This window comes from Anser brachyrhynchus (assembly GCF_964034855.1).
Source record: "Anser brachyrhynchus genome assembly, chromosome: Z".
Lineage (NCBI taxonomy): Eukaryota > Metazoa > Chordata > Aves > Anseriformes > Anatidae > Anser > Anser brachyrhynchus.
The window spans coordinates 63,793,825-63,816,802 of NC_137697.1; the positions used below are offsets into that span (position 1 = coordinate 63,793,825).

The 22,978-nt window shown below is 41.2% G+C and overlaps 1 protein-coding gene and 2 long non-coding RNA genes across 4 annotated transcripts in view; 1 reads left to right on the forward strand and 2 right to left on the reverse strand.

The window, feature by feature from the left end:
• The window catches only part of LOC308186047 (uncharacterized protein), a gene marked incomplete at its 3' end in the record, with an annotated part of 60,886 nt that overhangs the window by 22,999 nt on the left and 14,909 nt on the right, over positions 1-22,978 (forward strand). The window lies entirely within an intron of this gene.
• Positions 3,798-12,935, reverse strand: LOC308186060. The gene is made up of 4 exons (XR_013943883.1): positions 12,406-12,935; positions 11,959-12,149; positions 11,374-11,521; positions 3,798-10,599 (listed from the first exon to the last, which is right to left on the reverse strand). It is a non-coding gene; the product is annotated as an uncharacterized lncRNA (long non-coding RNA).
• Positions 14,616-22,934, reverse strand: LOC308186059. Of its 2 annotated transcripts, none has more exons than XR_013943881.1 (6): positions 22,743-22,934; positions 21,102-21,292; positions 16,897-20,664; positions 16,497-16,617; positions 15,740-15,812; positions 14,616-14,630 (listed from the first exon to the last, which is right to left on the reverse strand). It is a non-coding gene; the product is annotated as an uncharacterized lncRNA (long non-coding RNA). The 2 variants fall into 2 exon arrangements; XR_013943882.1 differs by having other exon boundaries at positions 15,716-15,812.

The following is a 22,978-nucleotide window of genomic DNA, read 5'->3' on the forward strand; positions in this document are numbered from 1 at the left end:
GTTATTTCAGTCTCCTCTGACAGCTTTTCTTTGTGCTTAAAAGAAAAATATGATGCTCTTTGTGCATGAAAATTCAGTTTAAATTTAGCTAAAGCTATAAAAAAAATCATGAAATAAATGTAAAATTCCCCATTGAGTCACTCTTAAGATAAAAATCCTACTAAATTTTAGACAGGACCTAGAGTGTCAGGTTTTCCTTTGTGTAACTACTGGGTCTGGTTAAAGTCTAGTCAGAATTTTCCAGTTCTGAATCTATCCAAATCTTCCCTTGGGAAGCAGGGGCTCCAGGGAAGATTTCCCAGTTCAGTCTTTGGGCTTTTAAAATGAACCCTCACCCCACATGCTTTCTCTAGCATTTGGTTATCTGCTATTTAAGAGATTCTGTACTAATCTCTCCTTGGACAATGTAGCAGGAAAGCTGAAAATACAGCAAAGGAATTAAATTTTAATTACAGTCATCTGGTTCAGTATGAATATTTTTTGCTGGACAATGTCGTAATCTTGCATTAGATTAGATGAGGTTAGATAAATTGAGCTCATGACATAAAATGAAGTAGCTGAATTAAAAAATGGAGATAATTGTGTAACTCAAAGCAATTTGTAATTTGACAGAGATGTATTTCACTGCTGCATTGCTTCCTGTATTTCACTCACTTTGGACAGGGATTTTGTAGCATATGCTGCAGGTATTGTTTCAAAGTTTCTGGACGTTGGACACAAAAGTATCAGGATTATTGATAATAGGAGCAGGCATTTAATTATTCTACCACACATATTCAGGGACATGATCTTGAAAGAAAGAAAGGATGACATACAGTCTCTCTCTGTGGAAGAGTCTCTTCCACAGCAGCTACATTAAATGCAAATGGGACTTCAGGGAGGATGCTAATCAGTGTAAGGAAAGTTATGACAATATGCTCTGAAAGCAATTGTGCAAAGGTATGTTGCAGCAGTTAAAGAAGAAAAGAAGAGCTTAGTCCTTACAAAATCTAAGTACTCTTTTTTTTCTGTCCCTTGTTTTTACTTGACCATATTTTAACCTGAGCATTTTTGCAAATAGCTACAGAAGCTTTGCTTTTTTTTTAAGTCATAAAACAAACACCTCAAATTATATAATTCCCCAGTTTAACAGCATGATTTCTGCTGATATGCATATTTCCTCCTCTATTTTCAATGCTAACTGAATGGGGAAAAGAGGCAGTAACCTGGTTTATCCTGGAAACAGCAGGTAGTTTGATCTATTTTGGCTGCAGATCATTTCCCAGGACACTGTGATTCTTATATTTTTAATCAAATGTGTGAATCGAAAACTGTGATGTGACCTTTGGAAAAGACACTGCAGAACATCAGCTGAAGCTGTGAATAGTTTCAGCACAAACAGGAAGTTGACTTGGTTGTTCTATAACAAAAGGCTGAGGTAATTTATGGAGTAGGAATTGCAGTTTCCAAACATTTTGAATTGCTGCATTTGATCCACTATGCAGTATTGTGTGACAACAGCAAAGAATGAGATGTCAGTGTCCATGTTACAGCATAAATTTATACAGTGTGAAAGCAAAGATCCCTGTTAATCCCAGCTTTTCATTTTCTAAGTGTTTCAGATTTGCTTGAATTACTTTCAGGTTAAAGAGGGAGTACAGAGGCCCTCAGTCTTGCTAAACATTTAAGTAGATGCATAACTTTGTTCTTATTAAGCCTGTCTATGATGGAGAAAAATTTTGGTGTATAGAGGAAGTGAAATGCAAAGGGATTTCACAACAACTTATGTAGATAAGAGAGAACTCTCTGAGATAACTCTTTCATAAATGGGTTACTATCAGGACAGAAACGTATTAATACCCACTCTCTTTGCTTTTAGTTCATTATGTTGGTAACTTAGGCCCTGTACTGGGTCTGTCTGGGATGGAGTTAACTTTCCCTGCAGCAGCCCATACAGTGCTGTGCTCTGCACTTGTAGCTAGAACAGTAATGGTATCACAGCAGAGTTTGTCTACTGCTGAGCAATACTGGTACACCACCAGGACTCCCTCTACACCCTTAAAGCCAGTCAGCTGGGGGTGGGCAAGAGTGGACGTCACTGGGGCAGCTGCCCTAAACCAGCCAAAGGGATATTCCATAGCATTTGGTGTCACAGTCAGCAATAAAAGGTGGGAAAGGGGAAGGAGAGGGAGGGCTCTTGTTATGAAGATGTTTATCCTTCCAAACAACTGCTAGGCGTATTGAGACTCTGCTTCCCGGGATGTGGCTCATTGTTCATTCATGGGAAGTAGGGAATATTTTTTTCCTTTTTTTTTTAACCCTCCTCCTTTTCCCTTTAATTAAATTACCGTTATCTCAACCTGTGAGGTAAGATTATTTTTTTTCCATTTACAGCATACATTCTTCTTCCCCCCTCTTTTGAGGCGGGGGTGTGAGAAAGTGGTTGTGGTGGAGTTTGGCTGCCCAGCAAGGCAAAACAGGCCCACGAAAAAAATCCAGAAGTTTCACTTACAAGAGTGAAGTTAAAAAGCTACTTAGCAATAAATTCCTACTTTTTTTTATATATCTTGAAAATAAAAAACCCTGTTGTCATATTTCATAATGGATTATTTCCCAAAATTCAGTACTACAGTTATGGGCTCAAAGTGCCATCCAAAGTTTATGGATGACAGATGTATTTCCACAACATACCTTTCAAAATCTCTTGCCTATTTACTTCCTCAGAGGACAATATAACACATCAGGAGTGGCATGCTGCTTCTTGGTTAGGTCTGTGCTATACATCATGGGCTTCCAGGTCTTCTCACAGACCTTGAGAATGAAACATAAATCTGTGAGCAAACTCCTGTGTGATTTCCAGAGACAACCATTTTGATCATTAGCAGGATTTGGCCATTTTCATGCAGCCAGTTGAAGGATATACCATTAGTAAAGAAGAATTGAATCTGTCCTGAAATACAATGTTACCATTTTCTTAAACAAGATGAATATTTTGAAGATATCCGTCATTAGTTATAGGATAACAAAATTCTTCTATGTGGCTATACAAATGTTTTCTGTTTCTTTGTCAAGCAGGAGTTTCATTTTAATAACATCACCAGAAAATACTTGGAGACATTAAATATGTGGGTGTTTCTGCACTTACGCATATCTGTCATCCTCAAATCCCCCAGAAGAATTAAGCACTTTCCTGAATCAAAATTAAGTCTTTTCTTACTATTTCTGATGTGTATATATATAGCTTTTGCAGTCAGTTTTTGCTTCATTGTAAATGTTTGATGCAGTATTATTGGTGAGTAAATAAAGATAGCCTAGGCAAGAAGGTTTGCCAATAGGAACCTTTGTAATACAGCACTGTAGGTTGAACTAGACAGTTTTATCACTGTCTAGAAATTGCTTAGCTTTCAACAGTTAAAATTTACTCAGAATGCATTATTCAGAATTTAAAAGCTTTTTCATATATTCAGCTAACATTTAAATGAAAGAGTTCAAGTTCATTACTTTTTTTTTTTGTATTATACTTTAAAATCCTTGATAAATGTATAGTTTTAGCTGTCAATATTTTGCAAGTAATAAAACTAGAAAGCTCTGTCTTTTCATTATGGCATACATACGCTGCTCTATGGTCTCTTCAATTAAAATATCTATTTCCAGGAACACCTTTTTAAAATTTTTGTAGATGAGTTAATAATACCTCAAGTTATTTGCCTATAGTAGTGTTAGCACACAATGTGTTTTAGGGCATCTTTCATATGAAAATTTTGTAACAAAAACTCATGTGATAAGTTTGTGCCAACAATTTAATACACTTTTCAAGTTTTCAGTTTTTTCGTCTGTTTCTTCCATACTTATTTTAAGGACAGAACTGGAAACCATATTGGATGCTTTCACTTTCTGCAAGGACAAAAAGACAGTGAAGAAAACTGACAGTTGGAAAAATGAGATGAATTACTTAGCAATTTTAATCTCTTAAATAATTGCCATGATGCTGAGAAAAGCTTCTTCAGATGAATAAGTACAAAACAATGTACCTGCATTTTTTCCCTGGAAAAAAATTACAGTAATAATTGTGTGTGTCGTCAGTATGTCAGTGTGTCAGTGAGGATTCTCATTCTCAAAATCCTGACTGCAGCCAGAATTTTAATAAAACAAGGAAATAAAGAAAGAAATGAAAAGAAAAAAAAAAACACCAAGCCTTTGACTGTCTCCTCTTAAAGTGATCACTACTCTGACAGGCTTATTGCTTTCTGTACTGTGTTGCTGTTGGAGGGAAATTGTGATGACTTGTGGCTTTAGACTGCTTCTTTAAAGTTGTGTGGAGATACAGGAATGAGAGGTTGTAGAGCAAGCAATCACAAGCCCAGAACTACTCCTGTTAGAGCCACTGGCAAAAAGTACATCAAGTACAGTGGGGCATAGTCAGTCCCCATCATAGTGGGTTGGTCTTATTTGTTCTTTTTCTGTTTGAAGGGTTCAAAGTGAGGAGGCAGAAGATTTAATTAAAGTATCAAACTTGGGAAAGAATACTAATCTTCCATTAAAAATTTCCAGAATAAGTTTGAAATGCCTTCTTTTTGGACGTCCCTACAGTAACAGATTGTTGAAACGTATATCCAATTATTTCAGAACCTTCCTTATTCTTTCATGCTTATCTTACTTTCTTTTGTTCTTTCCTTCATTCCTTCTTAGTCTTCTTCTTTCATGAGTTCTTTGCCCTCTAGGTAAAACACTATGAGGTACTGGACAAACAGTCAGAATTGCTCAATCAGAATGAAATGTCTGTTCAGAAAACCTATCATTGAATTTCGATTAGGATTTTTATTGGAAAATAAGGCAAGGTCTGCCCGAGTGCAAAGGCCAGTTTTGTTGGCCACAGAATTACTTTAGACTCTATTCTGATAGTACTACCTGGAATCAAGTTTCTTAATCGTATAAAAATAGTAAGGACCACAAATAAGAAAGGATAAACATATTAGGGTTGGCTGTTCATTTTATCATTGAAAAGATTTTCTACTGTATTTCATTTTCAGAGAACTCATTTGCCAAAGTCAAAAAGGTCCAGTTTAGCTCCTGTTGAACACTGGATTTCAGAATCTACTTCTGTGGAGAGGGTCACCAAACTGACAACAGTGAACTCAATCAGTCCAGAGATTCACATCAGCCTTCTGCAGAGTCAGGAGCCTTTAAGTCTCAGGTGTCTTTGCTCAAGCAGATGTTCCTGAGTTACTCTCCTGATTCTGCAGTAGCAATCTCTGGAGTCCAAGGTGTCTGTATTTGAAGTGTGGATTTCCTGTAGTTGGAGTGTTCCCTGAGTCTGAAATATTAAACTCTAACTTGCCAAAAGCTCTTATAACTATGAAGGACAAGTTAACATTTCTGAAACAAGAGAGAGATTGGGAATACCTGAAAAGCATAAGTTCAGAGTTGATTTTAGTGAACAAAACCAATGAAGCCTGTTAAAATAATAATAATGAGAATGAAAATGATAATAATAACAATAACAATAGCAATAATAACAATAATAAAACATATAATAAACTACATAGTATTCCTTTTTTCATTATTATCTGGGATACATTTTTTACAAAATTGAAATGTCTCACTGGACAGAAATTCCAAGCATAAAATTCCATATTTCAAGCATGTCAAGAACATAGAATTCACGAAGAAATTAGTCTCTTCATGAATAATAGTGTGTGACTGAGAAAAGACAGAACTACTTCTGTGTGTAGTCAGATCTACCACATTAAGTCCTCAAGTACCTCCCATCACAGCTGGATACTACTGATTTGTTAGACAGTACAGAATTTGAAAAGATGACTTTAAGGTACCTTGTAACAATTGCCAGGGCTATCCAGTCCCTTAGTGAAATACCTTTTCAAAGAATATTCCATTTCTATCTCCTCTACTGTTTCTAAATACGTTGTTTGTATCAAGAAATTTATAATACTAATATTTATCATTTGGCAGTGAAATATAATGTTCTTCAGGTTAATTATCCTTCCTATGCACAGTGGCAAGTGCAATAAGATACAGTATATAGAACAGCTGGGACGTTTTTTGTGGGGATTTTGAAAACCTAAATCTCCTACGAGTAATGTGAACAACACTTACTGTGGGGAATGCCTTATGACAGTATAGAATGATGTGTTTAATTAGATGCTGTATGCATAAAGTATATACTCCCTCGACCACGTTACAGCCTGTTCCTCATTACTGACTCTGCTCTGAAAAAGAAGAAATTCAACTTTTGCAAACCAACTTCAAGCAATCACTGCCTTATGGAACAGATCCAGCTCCATTGAAATAATTGGACTGACTTCCGTTGACTTCAACAGAACTTGGATCATGGCCCCCAGCCAGTAATTTCAGTTCACCAGACTTGCACAGATTAAAGGGAGGTTCTTAAAGCATGTTGAAGTCCCAACAGCTTAAGATTTGTTAAGAAAGCTTATGAATGACTCTAAATAAGTCAGGAGCTTGACTGTATGATCCTTTCCTGAACAAAATCCCCAAACTTCGTCAAGCAGGGATGACAACTAAAGAATGACAAAAAAAGGTAAATATTGAGATATGCAGTGGAACAAGTCATATTGCTAACTTTTATTTTGCTTTGCTCTTTTACATAACACGTTTTCTAGATCTGGGAAGAAAATGTAGAAACTGAAAGCACCTACTGAAGGATGATTCTCTTTATCAGTTTAGAAACAGGATAACAGGAAGAAGTTAACCAAAACCTCCATGCCTTAAGACAGTAATGAGAGAAGAATAGTCATAGTTCATATCTTCTTGGGGTTTCACACAGGACTTTTTTCCCTCTGCTGACTGTCCCTTTCTTATGTGATTCTGTTTCTTATGACTTTATGACTCCTTTCTTTCTACAGGTACCAACTCCAACTGATTCTTAGTCCAAAAACCAAGGTAAATTATAAATTATTAAAAAGTTACTACATGATTAAAATTTCAGTTTAGCTTTTTCTTTTTTTAAACCTTACAGATATAAAAGTGTGTTTGACCCACTGACTTTAACAGACTCTTTGTATTGTACTCTCTGTGTTCTAAAATAGGTACTGGGGTAAATTAAGGCAATGCCCACTTTTATACCAGTCATTTGCAGCAACGTGAAATTATTTTCAGTATCTGGAAATATTCAAATATAAGGTACTACATCATCAGACCCCCTTCTGGAAGTGCTTTCCTGGTTTCACTTCATTTCTCTTGTTATATTTTCAAGCAGGTCTACAAAAGAGAGAAAACTAAACGTCCTAATAAAAGCAGGCTATTTTTATGTGACTACAGTCTCATTTTGAATCATGATTGCTCTCTTTTGAACAAGGAAGGAACAGCAAGAAAGGTAAAGATATTAAAAGTCTGACTTGTCAGAAATACCTAAATGAGATAGCACGCTACAAAGTGATTAAATATAAGACTATTGCTCTAAGTCTAAATCTATAAAAGCTAGGATAAAGATTCAGTCCCTGAAGCACTTGACTGGAAAACTTAAACAATTATTCACAGGTTGGCATAAAGGTGGAAATGTATTTTTTAAATATAATAGCTGAAATAGAATGTGTTTTTTTGTTGTATTAGAGGCAAAGGAAGAAAATTATAGCCACCTGAATCTTCTGACAGGTTTGTTTTTGAATACAGTGGGATTGCACTTCCACACAAAATATTGACTAAGTGAAGGACATACATCCCTGAGAAAGTTGAAGACTAGTTGATGGCTCTCTAGAGATTTGCTGAGAAGAAAAATGAGGTCTGCTTTAGCTATTAGAAACCAGCTGCCCTAGAAATCAGCCATCTAGTTCACAACAAGGTGTCTGAGCTGCCTAAGGCTATCTTTGAAGTCAGTAGACAAAGAGTGGCACAGTAGACAAAGAAGGGTGCATAAATCCCACACATTAATTATCTGGAATTTGTCAGCTGAGATAGACACATTGCTATCTAACTTTCTCTCTTGATTTAGTGTAAAACTGATTCTGTTTATTTTATTATTATTATTATTATTTTAAATCTGATACTGTGGATTTCATTAGAACTGTACAGAATAGGGTTTAGAGCCCCGAGGATTTTGTGGCTGTCCAAGTTTTTCTTTCACAGAAATACATTCTACAGGTATGCAAATTAAACTTGGCCATATCCTCCCCACAGCTTTGCTGCAGGGTGACGTATATGAAGAGAGAGAGACCCTCTTGTGACTCCTGTTGGAGACACTATTGCCCTCTCCCCAGCTCTTGATCTCCTTGTCAGCATATTAAGTCATGCCATAGGCAAACCAAAGATCAGTGCCCAGCATAAGGTGAAGCAGAGATCTACCCCACTCACTTGGTCATTCTCAAGGCCAATACAAAACATACTGCCAATGCGTTTCTTCACCTCTATATTTTCCTTGGCTTACCTGAGCCTGGAGACAGACCTTACTTCCATATCTTAGATTCTTACTAATCTGCAGCGTCTGCCAGATAGGTCTCAAATGGATTATGGTGAAAATGGAAGAATAGGAGGTGGGAATAGTAAAGATAGGGGCAATAAATCAAGAAAATAGTCTTGCTGTAACGTAAAGAAATACTTTGCTGGTGCTGATTGTAAAATAAATTCCTGTTCTCAAATATAAACACTTAACAATCTGCCTCTGGACTGAGATGGACTGAAACAGTTCAGCTGCCATCCAAGGATGTTCTGCCCCTTCATTGCTGCTAGGACCAGCATGCTCAATGTGCTGAGGATGTGCAAGAACAAACACAGGAGTCAACCTGTGACCTGCTTGTAGAGAGGTCCTGGCAGAGCTGGCACGGTTCATATAGGTGTGGATCAAATATAATTACCAGATTTTTCTTGACAGCTTTTTGTAAGTGAAAGAAGTGTGAAGTGCTCTGGAAATTTCTCCCCATTGCACTGCTAGGCTACTCCAGAGGATGCATGAGTATTGCGTGGTGTGGCTGGGCTGGAAAGTTGATTTTAGGCATAACTTAACAGACCAGCATGGACAAAACACTGGAAATGATCTCTCACTCAAGCTGCAGGACAGAAATCTATGGTCTGCATCATTCAAGGCAGCAGAAGACCAACATGACTTGCTATAAATCATTGCTTTTGAAAGTAAATAAAACTTCCATGTAAATAATGAAATCAGTCAAAAAAAAAAAAAGAGGCCTTCTGGTACTTTGGAAGATGGTACTGATTTTCTAGTAAATTAGAATAACAAAGATAAGAAAGCAATGGAACAACAGCAGCTGCCAGAGAAATGGATGTACGTCTGGGGAGAAAGAAAGAAAGAAAGAAAGAAAGAAAGAAAGAAAGAAAGAAAGAAAGAAAGAAAGAAAGAAAGAAAGAAAGAAAGAAAGAAAGAGAGAGAGAGAGAGAGAGAAAGAAAGAAAGAAAGAAAGAAAGAAAGAAAGAAAGAAAGAAAGAAAGAAAGAAAGAAAGAAAGAAAGAAAGAAAGAAAGAAAAGAACAGCTCTGCTTTTCCCTTGTCTAAGTGATGTAGAGTATAATGACATTTCTTTTCTTCATTTTTTTTCTTTTTTTCTTCTTTTTCCCAAATGGCAATAGAAACCTACAGAACTGTGACTCACCTTGAAGAAGTTTTCAGTGCTGAAACCCTAACAACATGCTTTTCTCACAGAAGACACTACTTTCTCCCTTTCACAAGGACAAATAGAAATCAACAGTACATAAGTCAAAAACAAGAATGGAAAAGCAGTAACTCAGTATTTTGACATTCTTGTCTAAAAATGCATAAAAACTCTTTTACTAAGTCAAAACAGTCAGATATAGGGAGTGACCAAAACTTAATACTGAATATAAAACATGATTTACACACAAGCACACATATATGTATATATGCAACATCTGTGAGATTTCCCACAACTGGTATCCCACATGTGATTATCTGCAGCGTAAGGCCTTCCACAGCCAGAATGATATTTTTTCAACAAAGTGTTTGACTGTCACAATGCCAGTTACTGGGTATGAATGATATGATCAGTACAGATAAAAGGCAATGCTGGTATCTCATACAGGAAAATCAGAAACCAAGTAAAGAGGAATTATAATAAAATCATAGTATGGTTGTGGAAGGGAATGTATTTGTAGGGCACTTTCTCATGGAGCTGGTAGACAGGCAATGCCATCCATAAATTCTTCATTGTAGGAAACAGGAAATTTCCAGCTGATGGCATGGACATTCACAGACTACTGAACTGTGTTTTTCTGTTATTCTGTACTGGAGAGGAAGATGGAAGAACATGTGACTTAGAAATTTCTAGAAGCAGATGCCAGGACGAGTTCATTTTTTATATGCTGCTTCCTTGGCCTTTTTAAATTGGGAAGGGATCCCAGAGGTACCCAGCCATGTAATCTACAGCAGAGAAATTGCTCTGAGACCCAAAACAAAGCTTAAAGCATAAGACGTGAAGATGAACTCATTTCTTTCCATACTCACAGGGCTGTTTCTGAGTCAAACTGCACTTCTGTAGGCAGGAGCTGTAAAGGACTCAAGACACATGAAATGCCATCTCAACTGCTTAAAACAACAGTCAGGATTTTGGAAGCAGGTTGCAAGTCTGCCCACGATGTTGGTTGGTCCAGGATTGACTCCCTTCTCATCATCAGGGTTCTTGAGAGGGCAAAATAGCAAGAGGAATACATATGTTTACACTAAAGAATCTGTCTGATTTTAGTATATTTAAAATAAACAAAGAAAACAGGTAGCTACCATGTGGCTTCTCCTATTGAATTGAATTGAATAATTTACATCCCACAAAGTAACAGAATGGAAAATATGTTTTAAACGGGGTCTTTCAGTTTTCTTTTAAGGAGGGAGTGCCCTGTTACTTGTCTTTGAATATATATATATATATATTTAAACCCGTATATGTGTAAACATATGACTGTGAGACATCAGGTTTCAAGGTGAGTAGTCTACTTAAGCTACTTAGTGGATATATGGGCTGTCAGTTGTGGTCTCTCTGCTTCAGCCAGTCCACAGTCACACCTGGTCACAGAATGCACTGCAAGTGGTGACACAGGGAATAAGATAAAGGATGTTCATCCTTCATATACAAGGGACAGTAACTAATAAAAATAGAAATGATTAAAAAAAAAAGTGGGGGGTGTGGATTCTGCCATTTGTCAGCAGAATTTTACATAAACTTTTACTGAGTACAGTCTACATGGATAGAATATAACTTCCTCCATCCAGCCAAATGAATAAGTATTTTATTTTAAAAGACTAAGCATCTTTTTCTTTTTTATTCTTTTTTTTTTTTTTTTTGGAGTGGGGTCTGTTTTCTAGACCTTACAAAACAGATCACGGCAACATTCTATTGAAAACTATGATGACAACAGTTATCTTAAGCAACAAAAATGTATACCAGCTAAGTGTACTAACCAGTGAAAAGCTTTTTACCAGTTGAACTTGAACCAAAAGAGACAGGAGAATTCTGCAGAAAACAAATAAAGACAAGGAATCAGGGTGTCTCGGTCAATCTGATGCAATGGAAAGCCAGCAAGATTTAGAGTGAGCGTTTTTTCTTCTGCTGTAATGAAAATAATAAAAAAATCTGTTTAATATGCAACAAATTCAATTTAGATGATCAAGCTGGGGATTGGTCTGCATGAAAATAATACAGAATCTGTGGTAGATATTTTAAAGAAAAAGTTAAATAAGGCTGGGTTGTTGTGATATCATTGACGCTGTCTGAAGAAAGGTATCGACCAGGAAGTTTCTTACGTTTTTCACAGGTGTCTTAATTCAAGGATTGCATTGCTTTGCCAGAGAAATGAACTTTAGGAAGAAAAGAAAAACCGAGGGCAGTGAGAGCAGGAAGGCTTGTACCATGTGGAAAAACCGAATATCCCGGGATAAATGCTTCGTTTTACAGATGAAATGAGGTTTCCATGCAGGGAAATTGTTTGCCTGAATTTTCTGTAAGAGTTTCCCAGTGACTAAGGAAATTAATGGGAAAGGACTCACTCGAGAATGCACTTTGTTCTTACAGGTCCCATTTCAATCCATACTATGATGCGTCCAGAGGTAAAGCTGTTTCATCCTCATTTGGTTCACTTTCCTGTGAGTCTGATCAATGGAGACACAGGACAGCCACGCACAGTAGTCCTCTCAGGTAAGAAAGCGTTCTCCTTCCAGCAGGGATGTTAGAGCGAGCTCTGCAGGGAGACAGGGAACAAGATAAAGGATGGTGATTCCTAGGTCTGAGGTGGCACAATCGTAGGTTAACGACCCAAAGATAAGGGAGTAAAAGACTGTATGCATAGATAACGGAACCAGCAAGAACTGGCTTGACCGATGAAGTCTGTCAAAGACAGGAAAGGCCAGAAGATTAGCAGCGAGGAAGACTTCTGCCCTTCGACAGACGACCACCCAAGGACTCCAGTACCCATACGAATAGAGACGGGAACCTACCTGACTGATTCTTCGGAGACCTGATGACTATGCAAGAGACTTACGGGGGAAATGAAATGAAGGTGGGTTTGTCCCACTGACAGAAGCACGCTGCCAGCAACCGTTGGTGCGCAAGTTAGGTGGAGCTATCCCCCTTGCGGCCGGCGCGTGTGCGCAGCGCCGAATAAACAGACCTGCTTTATAACTGTTTATTTCTTCTCCTCGGAGGAGCCTCCGCTCCCAGCCGCTCCCCGCGGGAGCAGACAACGACCTCCTGCAGCCGAGCCCAAACGGGATGTTTAACACAGGGGGCCGGGAGGTGGTAGGGGACGCCCGCGCTTGGCCGGGGCCGCTGGTAAACCGCGCCGAGACGTCCGGCGCACGGCGTACTCCCCGTCCGGGAGCAGGGCACCCTACGGGCTGACCGGCAGAGCGGCCGGGGGCATTTGCTGACCGATAGGGCGGCCGCCAGCGATCTGGGGAGCAGAGCGAGCAAATCCGAGGTCACCGCTGCATCCCCGTACTGGGAGCCAGGGCGGACCTGCTACTGACAGTCTAAGAAGCAGGAGAAGGGTAAGCGGGCCCCTCACAATTGTGACAGGGTTACCTGGGTCATATCTGCAGCTGCTGGAGGGCAGGAGTGGTACTAATTGTACGTCTTATTTGTAAATGTCCGGGTATTTTGTGTTGAAAGTAGTTGTGTAAGGGTGCGTGTGATGGAGCCACAGTGGTGTCGGGAAGTGGGTGGGAGTCCTGACTTGCGGTTATGTGCTTTTTTAACACCCAGCGGACAGACAGTGGCCTTAGATTGGGAACAACCTATCCCCAATACCTTTTTAAAGCCTCCTATTGACGGATAGGTAGGAGCGATGACTTGTTTTGTGTGGGGGCTTTCTGACAAAGGACATGAGAAAAATTGGCACTCAGCTTGGGTCTTGTTGAAATGTAAATCTTGCGAGAAAAGGTGGTATTGTTTGTCTAGCAGAGGGAAGGCTGAGTGTCCCAGGCGTTTTCCCAAAGTCCCATGGACTTAGGATTGCGACGGGACCCATCAAGAATCTGAAATCATATGTTAATCAATCACCCGATCTTTTGCATTACAGCAAAAGTCTTGATTCAGTTATTAAGGAAAGTTATTTCTGAAAATACTCAGCCACCTCTGTGCATGCCAAACCATCAATGGCACTGTGCAATACAAAGACTGCAGCGATAAATCAGGTTGTGGAATGAATGGCAACAAAACTAGTTGGCTCCAGATCCAAAATGTCATTTATTTGACCATTTTATTTATGGTAGCACTCCCATCCCCTCCCATTCCCTCCCTCCCCTCCACTCCCCTCCCCTCCACTCCCCTGCCCTATGATCCCCTCCCCTATGCTCCCCTACACTCCCCTCCCCTACACTCCCGTACACTCCCCTACACTCCTCTCCCCTACGCTCCCCTGTACACCCCTACGCTTCCCTCCCATACAATCCCCTACACTGCTCTACAGTCCCCTCCGCTACACTCCCCTACACTCTCCTCCCCTACACTCCCCTACACACCCCTCCCCTACACTCCTCTCCCCTCCCCTATACTCCCCTATGCTCCCCTACCCTACACTACCCTACATGTCCCTTCAGTACCCTACCCACCCCACCCCACCCCACCCCACCCCACCCCTCCCCTGCCCTGCCCTCCCCTCCTCTCCCTTCCCTTCCCTTCCCTTCCCTTCCCTTCCCTTCCCTTCCCTTCCCTTCCCTTCCCTTCCCTTCCCTTCCCTTCCCTTCCCTTCCCTTCCCTTCCCTCCCCTCCCCTTCCCTCCCCTTCTCTTCATTCACTCTCCTTCCCTCCCCTTCCCTCCCATCTTCTCCTCTTCTCTCCTCTCTTCTCCTTCTCTCCTGTCTTGTTCTCCTCTCTTCTCCTTTCTTTCACAAATTTGAATGCAGAACAGGGAGAAGCGTAACTTCAAATCGCTTCAGTTGTTCTCATAGCTTGTATCACTGGCTGATTCATGGGAATCCTTCAGCAGTAATCATAAGCGTTCCAGCTGCTGTCTTACTAGTCAAGCAACAGTCTCAAACTGAGAATCGCTGACTTCTTTCTGTGGCTCGGACAGGTGGTTTTCAATTCCACCCTGCCTTGGACACATCCTCTTGCTGTGTCCCCACCTACAGTGCAGTTTTGCTTAGAAGCAGAAGCACGGTTTTGAAGTAGTTCCACTGCTTCCATTTTCAATGATTTAGTTTGGCTAGCCAAGTGGTTTCTGTAAATAGAACACAATAAAGAGATTTTGGGTAGAAACAACTAAATGAGTAGTTCCTTTCCACATGGGCAATGAATATTTACCCTTTCCTAATGGAGACTACAGTGTAAGAGATAATGACAGATCATTCAGAGAGCTTTGAAATAGCCCTTGGGGATGCTTAGTCCAGAGGACCAGAGTAAATCTGCCTAAAGTACACCATGGGATCGCTCTGAATTACTTCCTAACAGACGCACGTCCTTACTGTGTCTGATATGGCTTCAGCTGGTTTGGGGCTTCCTTTTCACCTAATACCTAAATTAAGTTAAGAGTTCTAAATGAAGACGGAAAGATTGAGAAATAGATAAATCACTGATGAAAAGTGCTTTGAGAACTTTGGCCATTAGCCCTGGAAAGCATCAAAGTACTGTCCTATGAAGCAAATGCCTTATTCTCTTGATATCTAAGGAGGTAAATAAATCCAATGTTGGAACATTAAGGATAGGTTAGAAAAGTAAACACTAAAAACAAGTTAAGGAGAAGAACAAGTAAGCAATTGCAATGCCTATGGGGTTATTGCAGGGTTAGGCAAAGAACTATTGTGCAATGAAATCTTGTTATAAAAGAAATATTATGTGAATTTTTACTGTTTCATTTGTTGAGCTATATTTGGAGGGGAGTGAATCTATCAGGATTAGATGTCTAATTTAGAAATTAAAATTGGTTTCTCTTTCCTTTTGAGTTCACTCCATTTTATAGGATTTTATAATAGAATACGTATGTATATATATTTTTTTTAAAAAGAATAAGAGCAGGTAATTATATTCACAATTATTTTTTAAATACAGTAACAATAGCAAGGATGAGATGAAAAGTATTTATACACCATTATAGTGTCAAGGTATGTCCCATACATTAGTAACAGTCAGAGGATTCATTTTAGAGAACAAAAGATATCTTTAAATAAGTAAATAAATAATTAAATGTATACGCATATATAGATATATACATACGGAAACCTAAGAAACTGCTATGCAGGTTAGCTTCTTGCTCTCTTTTCTGAAAGTTACAGTCAATACAGCATCAGTGTGTGTTACAAACGTTACCCTCAGTCCACCACAGATACACACGAGAGGTCAGTCTGCAGGTTCCGGAGGCAAAGAAACTGCTCTGCCTTGATGCGAAGAGCCAAGACATAAGTTGCTGTCAAAGAAAAGATGCTGTCAAAGTGTGTCACGTCTATGCCAGAGCATCTCTACCACCATCTATACTGCATCTATATTCAATCTATACTTGAGCATCTCTACTTAGCCAGTCTGGGTGACCTTATGAGCGTTCTGAAGACCCAGAGGGTCTGTTTGTCATTTCTGTTTTTATAGCCAGTGAAAATTCTTACAATTTTACACAGTGTGAATGAAAACCACTAAGCGTACTTGCAATTTTCACAACTTCTAAGCAAGTGGAGATGAGGTCGTGGAATAAGCAAATAAACTGTTGATCTAGAAGCAGCCTAAAGATTGTCTTTAACCAGGGCCTTGTATTGTCCTTATGGCTGATCTGCCAGGAATGAAAGAAAGTCTCCCTGGGAACCCAGCCCTGGAGTCACCCAAAACTTGTTTAAACCCATGAGATTTGAAATGAGACAGTTGGACTCAATAAACTGCATGTTTACGTTTTTTGTTTGTTTGTTTGTTTGTTTGTTTCATAGCTTAATTTGATTAGCTGTACAGGTTGGCAGCTGCCTACAGACAAATACCTTATCAGTAGTCTACACAACGTGATCGCTCTAACTGAGAAAAATGAATTGTATTTGACGGACTTATGAAGTGTTTCCAACTAAACTTTCTACCACTACAGAAATGCACCTGCTCCTTTCACAAAACTTACGGGTGGTAATTGGAAATATTCATCAGCATTCTCTATTGCCTTCCTCATCTCAATTCTCTTTTGGCCTGTGAAGCTCTTAAGATCAGAGATGAGGATCAGCTATAATATGGAGTTTTGGATACTGCAAAGGAAAAGAAGAATCATACTGAAAACTCTTTTCAACCTCACCTGCGATCATCAAAGGAAAGAATACCAAAAGAATACCGCTTTATCATGGTAAGCATAAATTTGAGCATAGGTCTCCTATAACTGTAGCGAGGTTAAACAGGTTCCAGACAAGGTTAAGGAGCACACGCATAATCATTTCCATAAAACCGTGTTTTCAAACAAATGGTTTAAAGATTTAGATTTTCTTACAAGTGAAGAAGGAAGAAATAAAAAAAAAATTACCAGGACATACAGTTTTCCTCTAGCTTGCTTTGCCTCATTCAGAATCTGAGTCGGGTCACAATCAGGGAGCAGCATTGCAGAGAAATGCCAAAGCCTCCCCAGACTTGATGTATCTTCATCAGCGAGGGCTTTGATACTGCTGCCTCCTCAGCAACATCAGCAATTTACTAGGAAAGTTGGTGTCCACCGGGTCACATTAGGAGTAGGAAACCCCTCTTCCCACAACTTCACGCTCACACCGGAAGCCCCCGTGGCGGTGGCGGCTGTTGGCGTTGGCGGCGCCGCTCCCCCGCCGATGCGGTGCGGGCAGAGGGCTGCGGGCCCGTGCTCTTCGGGGGCGGGTCGGCTGCCGCGGCTCTGCCATGGGGCATCCGCTGCGGGGCTGCTGAGGCGGCGGGGGGGCTCCATGGCGTAGCGGGAGGGCGACGTGCGCTGGGACGGGCTGTGTGGCCACGAGTGAGGCAGCTGTTCCAAAGCGCCACTGTGACATGATTCAGTTCTGTTTCGGAAGCCGTTACCGTAGGCCCCTTGCAATGACAACCGAACACTCTCTGTTGCTAGTGCGTATGTCTCAGAAACAATTAGAGAAGTACCACTATCCCCCAATTGACTTTAATTAGATTAGTTCAAAAATTAGTCTCTACTACCATACATCTGTGGAAGGCGTGTGATAAATCTTTTCCTTAAGAAGGGGATCCAGACAAAAAGAGCTTGATTCTGATACATTCCTCTTACTTTCAGAACTGTTGACCTTTTATTTCCCTGTAAGAAAAAAGAAGGTGAAATCAACGATTCTCTTCCTCCGAGTTGGGAATATGAAATAACCACAGTTACCCAGGAAGCCTTAAAAGGAAACTACATACTTCCTTGTTAAACACCTTGTTTCTTCTGAAAAATTTTCCAGTGCTTTGTCCCTCCCACGGGATGCCATCCTTTCCAAACTGATCCTGCGGGGGCTGCCCACAGGCAGCAGCTCTTCAAGAACTGCTCCCACATGGCTCCGTACCACGGGGTCCATCCCCCAGGAGCAAACTGCTCCAGCACGGGTCCCCCACGGGCGGCAGCTCCCCCCAGACCCCCTGCTCCTGCGTGGGCTCCTCTCCACGGGCTGCAGCTCCGGCCCGGGGCCTGCTCCTGCGGGGGCTCTCCATGGGCCGCAGCCTCCTCCAGGCCACATCCACCTGCTCCACCGGGGGCTCGTCCACGGGTTGCAGTGTGGAGATCTGCTCCATGTGGGACCCATGGGCTGCAGGGGGACAGCCTGCTCCACCAGGGGCCTCACCACAAGCCGCAGGGGACTTCTGCTCTGGCACCCAGAGCACCTCTCCCCCCCTTCTTCACTGACCCTGGCGCCTGCAAGGCTGTTTCTCACTCCTCTCTCCCAGCTGCTGTGAAGCAGTCTTTTTTGTTACTTTTTTTTCCCCTTTCTTAAATATGCTCTCACAGAGGTGCAAACAACATACCTTATTGGCTCGGCTCTGGTCAGCAGCGGGGCCCTTACCTAACATGGGGCAGCTTCTAGATTCTTCTCACAGAAGCCACCGCTGTGGCCCCCTGCTACCAAACCCTTGCCATGTAAACCTACCAGAGCAACCCTTTCAGTGAAGAAATTGTTCCTAATAACCACCCTAAACCTCCCCTGGCGCAACTTAAGGTTTTTTGCTCTTGTCTTACCACCTGGGGCTTGGGAGAAGGGAACGATCCCCACCTCTCTGGAGCCTCCTTTAAGGTTACTGCAGAGCACAATAAAGTCTCCCCTGAACCTCCTTTTCTGCAGGCTAAACAACCCCAGCTCCCTCAGCCGCTCCTCACAAGACGTGTTCTCTAAACCCTTAACAAGCTTCGGAGCCCTTCTCTGGACACGCTCCAGCACCTCGATGTCGTCGATGAACACAGTACTCGAGGTGCGGCCCTCGCTAGAGCCGAGCACAGAGGGACAACCACTTCCCTAGTCCTGCTGGCCACTCTGTTTCTGATACAAGCCAGGATGCTCTTGGCCTTCTCGGTCACACTTCCTGACCACATGTTCCACGATAACAGTTTTCATTTTTGAGGGCGGGAAAACCGTCATTCAAATAGAATAACAGAAAATCAACACTGCATTACACCTGAAGTACATTTTAGCAAGTTTAAAAATAAAAAAATCTTGACAGTATATGTATATCATTTTTTTTATTTTATCTTTTTACATATGGTAACAATAATAATGGTAATAGTAACAATAACCATAGCAATGCAAACTACGGTTCATACTACATTGCTTTTCTTTACGTTATTTCTCAATGTCTGAGAAAATCACAATTGTTGGATTTGGAATGGTTAATGTATTACAGCATTAAGTACTAATTGCTTTCCCACTCAGTAATTCGTCTAACGTAGGAGAAGCTGAAGAAATGAGGTCTTCACAAAGACAGTAAGCTAACTCAGAAACAACAAAACTGATTCTTGCACATGTGATAAAACTGTTTCCTCGGCTGAGTGTCTCTGAGCTCCATCTTCCCTTGTGGCTGTAAAGACCATTACTGAGGTATAGATTTCAGTCTCCCTAAGCTCGCTGTCCATGATAAAACAGAAGAAATCCGTGTGTACTTGACAGAAGCACGAATCACGTATTTTGTTAGAATTTGGAGATTTTTAAGGAAACGGGAGCCTCCAAAATATGGACTGGTTCAGAAGAAATGAACCTGATCTTGCGAGAGCAGTCCATTGTGCTGGATCATGAAGAATGCTATCAGAGCAATCCTGGCTTCACTCCAATAGGTATTTGTTATTGGTGCTCTGTGAGTGAATGAATGAAGTGGCCCTGTGGCTGCTGCACCTTCTATGAGGATGGTAGCAAGGAAGACCTGTGTTTCTGCCGGAGCTCCTTCTAGGTTGTGAATTTATGCAAACTGTGTTCTGTTCCCTTGGAGGTATAGTAACAAGTAATATAGTCCAATTGGAGAAGATCAGTAGATCAAAGCAGCTAAGGCTAAAGGCCTTACATATTCATCATGTGGTTCCAGCATCTAGGAGCTTTGGACTAGATTCAGCTGGAGCCATTGGACAAAAATGCCTGCAAAATTTCACTCAAACCTATCCGTGATTAGTTTGGGTTTTTATATATCCCCTTTAGGGGTTGCAATACATCGATCTCGCACCTGAAACAGATCTTTAATTTCTGTTTCTTTAGAGAGAACATTCATTCAAGTACCACTAATCCTCTCTGAAACTACAACTGGATGGAGTAAATGTGATTACTGGAGTTTTATCGCAAAACTACATTCTTGCTCCATCCCAGCATCTAACAGAGATGCAGCCTTTAGTGTTCTAAGAAGAGCTGCAGCCAAATAAACTGGGTTTCTCCTAGAGCAGTCAAGCTGGATTCTGCCATTTGTCAGCAGAATTTTACATAAACTTTTAATGAGTACAGTCTACATGGATAGAATATAACTTCCTCCATCCAGCCAAATGAATAAGTATTTTATTTTAAAAGACTAAGCATCTTTTTCTTTTTTATTCTTTTTTTTTTTTTTTTGGAGTGGGGTCTGTTTTCTAGACCTTACAAAACAGATCACGGCAACATTCTATTGAAAAATATGAAAACAGTTATCTTAAGCACAAAAATGTATACCAGCTAAGTGTACTAACCAGTGAAAAGCTTTTTACCAGTTGAACTTGAACCAAAAGAGACAGGAGAATTCTGCAGAAAACAAATAAAGACAAGGAATCAGGGTGTCTCGGTCAATCTGATGCGATGGAAAGCCAGCAAGATTTAGAGTGAGCGTTTTTTCTTCTGCTGTAATAAAAATAATAAAAAAATCTGTTTAATATGCAACAAATTCGATTTAGATGAACAAGCTGGGGATTGGTCTGCATCAAAATGACACAGAATCTGTGGTAGATATTTTAAAGAAAAAGTTAAATAAGTCTGGGTTGTTGTGATATCATTGACGCTGTCTGAAGAAAGGTATTGACCAGGAAGTTTCTTAAGTTTTTCACAGGTGTCTTAATTCAAGGATTGCATTGCTTTGCCAGAGAAATGAACTTTAGGAAGAAAAGAAAAACCGAGGGCAGTGAGAGCAGGAAGGCTTGTACCATGTGGAAAAACCGAATATCCCGGGATAAATGCTTCGTTTTACAGATGAAATGAGGTTTCCATGCAGGGAAATTGTTTGCCTGAATTTTCTGTAAGAGTTTCCCAGTGACTAAGGAAATTAATGGGAAAGGACTCACTCGAGAATGCACTTTGTTCTTACAGGTCCCATTTCAATACATACTATGATACGTCCAGAGGTAAAGCTGTTTCATCCTCATTTGGTTCACTTTCCTGTGAGTCTGATCAATGGAGACACAGGACAGCCACGCACAGTAGTCCTCTCAGGTAAGAAAGCGTTCTCCTTCCAGCAGGGATGTTAGAGTGAGCTCTGTAGTGAGACAGGGAACAAGACAAAAGATGGTGATTCCTAGGTCTGAGGTGGCACAATTGTAGGTTAACGACCCAAAGATAAGGGAGTAAAAGACTGTATGCATAGATAACGGAACCAGCAAGAACTGGCTTGAGTGCTGAAGTCTGTCAAAGACAGGAAAGGCCAAAATTAGCAGCGAGGAAGACTTCTGCCCTTCATCAAAGACCACCAGAGAGCGCCGGACGACCGCCCAAGGACTCCAGTACCGATACGAATAGAGAGTAGAGACGGGAACCTACCTGACTGATTCTTCGGAGACCTGATGACTCTGCGAGAGACTTACGGTGGAAATGAAATGAAGGTGGGTTTGTCCCACTGACAGAAGCACGCTGCCAGCAACCGTTGGTGCGCAAGTTAGGTGGAGCTATCCCCCTTGCGCCTGGCGTGTGTGTGCAGCGCCAAATAAACAGACCTGCTTTATAACCATTCCGAGGTTATAGAGTCTGATTTCCGCACGTCAGTAACTGACCAACACTATAGAGCTGAGAAGAGATGTCATCAGCAGACTCCAAGTGACTGATCAGCCACTTTGATTAGCTAATATGACTGATTAGCTATAACTACCAGGACTAAAAGTTTGGTATTTCTGGAGAATATCACGTAGATGAAGGAGTGTTCAAATGATGGTGTACTAGTTTTGAAGTCTACAAGTATATTCTACCAAACTTTTTAAGAATAAATTCCATGCTAGGCCAATTGTAATGAAATTTTTCTCTTATTTCTACAAAGCTGTCTCAGTCTGGAAACTTGAGACAGTTCAGCGTTGGGTAGTCATCTATCTTAAAATGCCGAGAACCAGTTAATAGAAAAGAATGCATGTCTGACAATCATACAACCAGATGGGAGGCTGTTTGATCTGGGTCTGTGGATTTTGTGTCTGTATGCTGTTGAGGAGATTGTTAGAATTCTGATTACAGAATATAGAACCTACGAAAGTGCAGAATGCAAATGCTGGAGAGCACGGCTCAAAGTTTTACGCTCCCTGGGACTGCCTAGCATATTAACAGGTCTGGGGAAAAAAATGACTGTGGTTCCAAATTAATATAACCATTTTATAACCATTCCGAGGTTAGAGAGTGTGAGTTCTGAAAGTCAAAACGCCCTTTTTCCTCAAGTTCACAGTTTCTGATCACATCTCTTGCCCAATCTTAGTGACTGCACTTTGCAAAGGAAGCCCAAACTTGCTCCGTTTTACACTGCCTTTGCACAGATAGAAACGATTTAGCAATTGCTACCATTCAGCATGTTCCATTATGCATATATTTCCTGTTTATATCAGTTTTAACATAGCCAGCAGTGATCTCGGGGCTAACTGTGGCAGATAATGCCTGATAACGAAGGGGTGACTACGCCCTAAAGCCCGTCCCGCCATTGCAATCCATCCCCGCCAATCTTTCAGAGCCAGCACCTGGCTTTGTTTCGTTCTGGTCTGCCGACCTGCCGGGTCTGAAAACGCAGACACGGGGTGTGCTGGGCGGGGGCGTCCCCTCGGATCCCTCCGCTCCGCACCCCAACACGACGCCCCCCCCCACACACAACATGGCGGCGCGGCGGCCGTTCCCCGCGCGCGGCCCGGGCGTCGGGCCGGGGGGGGGGGGGGGGGGGGGGGGGCCTGACTCGGAAGCGCTCCCGGAGGGCGGTGCT